The sequence below is a fragment of the Micropterus dolomieu genome, linkage group LG01, assembly GCF_021292245.1.
Source record: "Micropterus dolomieu isolate WLL.071019.BEF.003 ecotype Adirondacks linkage group LG01, ASM2129224v1, whole genome shotgun sequence".
Lineage (NCBI taxonomy): Eukaryota > Metazoa > Chordata > Actinopteri > Centrarchiformes > Centrarchidae > Micropterus > Micropterus dolomieu.
Window position 1 is genome coordinate 2,385,111 of NC_060150.1, and position 3,144 is coordinate 2,388,254.

A 3,144-nucleotide genomic window follows, 5' to 3' on the forward strand; every position below is an offset into this window, starting at 1 on the left:
ACAGATCGAACAGCAGAATTTTGCTCGGTCCAGCTGAACTCCTTTCTGCGCCATTTCACCTCTCAGTGGCAACGACTGTCTGAGTTTCACTTCCTCAGAAGTGCAGCTAGTTTGAGCTCTGATCTAAACAGGATGTGTCTCTGCAGTGAATGGAGCCTGTCAGCTGCTGCACGTCAGCACATGTTGGTTACACCCATCTTCAAACTGGAGATCTGAAGTCAGTGAGAACCAGAAGCCAAACAAACACTAATAAAGGCAATCAGTTCAGCTTTTTGATTTGAAATGATGTAATGTGTGTAAACGGTGATGAGGACTGTAAACACAGGTGCATCACAAGCGCCCATTTTATCACCTTTGTTGTTTAAAATCCAAGACTTCCACTTTAACTTCCTATAGAGTACTGATTACGTGGCCCTGGTTGGCCAACTGTGTGAGGGGGACTCTGCAAAAGATGGCCCATATTTTAATTATGTAGTTTCTCTGCAGCAGTTGTGTGAGGAGAGTGGGTTTAATAAATTGAGGTGAAACCTAAGAACTGATCTTACACACTGCAAAAACTAAAATCTTAGTACTATTAGTTATCTTAATTAAAGGCAAAATATACTTGTTTTTTGTCTGACAAGATATTTCTTCTTACCAGGCGGCTTTTATGTTAGAGAATTTCACTTGTTTCAAGTTTTTTTGGCCTTAAGTAGCAAGTGAATCATTCTTTTTCTGTTGGCAGATAATTTTGCTTATTTTAAGTAATTTTCCCCCAATTCTAATGCTTTTTTTCTTATTTTTGAGAGCTCAGTTTTTGCAGTGCAGGGCTGTGGTACGCAGGCAGCACAGGAAACAGAACTGATCAGTTCACAACTCATAGCAACTGTGGGTCACTAGGTTTGAGTCGTTCATTTGTCATGTGACAGCTCGTACAGTGGAGCAGGAATGAGCTACTCGTCCATATAGGCGAACTAGGCAATTGCCTAGAGTGGCACTTTTGTAAGGGTGGCAAAATGTGTGCCAACAATTCGCAAAATAGGCTATGAATTGCTGAGCTGCCTCTGCCCCGCCCCCTGCACGAGTCATGACTCAGGGTCAGTACAAGGAACTAGTCTACTGCAGGATGTCTAAACGACTGAAATTATCTGGTTGTGAATATAAAAAGAGAAGACTATTGAAGGAGAAAGCGCACCAACAACAGAGGGGTTCGTTGTTAAAATATATTGATCCAGGGAGTATTTGCAAGAATGACACACCTTCAAGTCCATCACAGAACCAAGAGACCACTAGCACAGCTAACGTTAACGCCCTTGTTAACGTTACTTCACCACCACCATGCCCATGTGCGCCTCTACAAGAGGCATGACCAGAGCAGGCACTAACCCGCCTTCAAATCTACCGTCAAGTCCATCGCCATGTCAGGAGATTGTCAAACCAGCTAACGTTACCAGAATTTCTACAGAAGAAGAAACAGCAGGTGCTAGCAGCATCCCGAGAGCAGATGCTAACATTAGCCTGCCTTCAGATCTACCGTCAAGTCCACCATCACCAGGTCAGGAGATTGCTTACTCAGCCAGTGACATTGTTCCACAAGAAACAGCAAATGTCAGCAGTATCATCGGACCTCAGACAGCTGAACAAATAAATGTACACAGTGAGGATACTTTTAATGATCCCAGTAATTGGCCAACAACAGTAACCCAAGGACGTAGAGACATTTTAATTGAGAGAGGACCATATCAAGTCAAAGGAATTGATTTTCCCAGAGACAGTGCACACAGAAAGTGGACAAAGGCTGGAAAGGCCCTGGCTAGTTTATTCAGTGAGTAAAGATGTTACGTTTTACTTCTGCTGTAAACTTTTGTGGAAGCGAGAGAAAAATCAGCTCTTGGAAGAGATGGTGTTAAAGACTGGAAGAATTTGTCAAGCATCCTTAGCAACCATGAAAAATCAACTGAACATATTGAAAGTTTGTTGTGAAGTGTGGGGACAGAGTGGATCCAAACGCAACTCTGGGGATTAACAGGTTTTATTTGGGGAAAAATGGGGTTGAGGGACTGGAGTTGAGGGAGAGGTGGATTCCAGGGAAATCAGGCACGGGGAACCAAGGAGACTGAGACCGGAGAGCCAGGGAACACTAGGGGCCGAGGAAGAGAGTAGGCACGGGAGAACTGGAAGGACGCCGTGGGGGAAGTCCGAGGGGAGAGGGCAGGTGAACGAGCCCAGCTGACTTGGCTCAGGATGAGGGTAAGTGAACCTGGGGAGAGACCGACAGAAAAACAGGGTCAGACACAGTAGAGACAAAGCACAGGGAAATCGAAAAGATGCTCAATACTTGTGAGCTCGAATGGTGAAGTGGCACCGGGTAAGGAGCGACGACAATCAAGCAGCAACGGAGTGGAGAACCAGGGTAGAAGTAGCCTACTGTGGGAGATGGGGCTGATTGCTGGCAGGTGTGGCAGGCAGAGGAGGTGGCTGACGAGGTGCAGGTGCGGGTCATTGGCTGGGCTCAGGAGCGGAGGGAGAGAGAGAGAGAGGGAGCACACATGGGGGAGGAGACACAGGGAGGCAGGCAGAGTACAGAGAAAACCAGGGAAAAAACAGAATCGCAGACAAAAGAGAAAAAACCAGGACACTCACCGTCAGCCGGGCAGCCACCACAACAAAGTTTTCATAAATGGAAAGAGTTGGACATAAGATCGGTCCCACAAAACACCATAGATGCACAAAATCAGCGGAAACTTGCTGCCGAAACAATACACTGGCAAAATGTGTTGCAGCGGTTGATTAGTCTCATCAGAGTAATGGCTATGCAAAACCTGCCATTCCGTGGTAGCACAGATAGATTATTTGAGCATAACAATGGCACTTTCCTGAAACTAGTGGAGATGATTGGTCTTTTTGACAGCGTTATGGCTGAACACATTAGGAGAGTGACTTCTAAAGAAACACACGTTCACCATTTAGGCAAAGATATTCAAAATGAAGTCATTGCAATGCTGGCATCCCAGATTCAGCAGGAAATTCTCACGATGCTGAGGTCAGCTAAATACTTCTCTATCATTTCAGATTGTAACCCCGATGTAAGCAGGAAAGAACAGATGACCGTGATTGTATCAAACATGAGAGGTAAGATGTCTATGAAGATTCTCAGTCATCCAG

General features: G+C 45.4%; 1 long non-coding RNA gene across 1 annotated transcript; it reads right to left on the reverse strand.

Annotated features, from left to right (window-relative positions):
• Positions 1-1,993: 1,993 nt before the first annotated feature.
• On the reverse strand, positions 1,994-3,144 carry LOC123972512. The gene is made up of 2 exons (XR_006825426.1): positions 2,345-3,144; positions 1,994-2,239 (listed from the first exon to the last, which is right to left on the reverse strand). It is a non-coding gene; the product is annotated as an uncharacterized LOC123972512 (long non-coding RNA).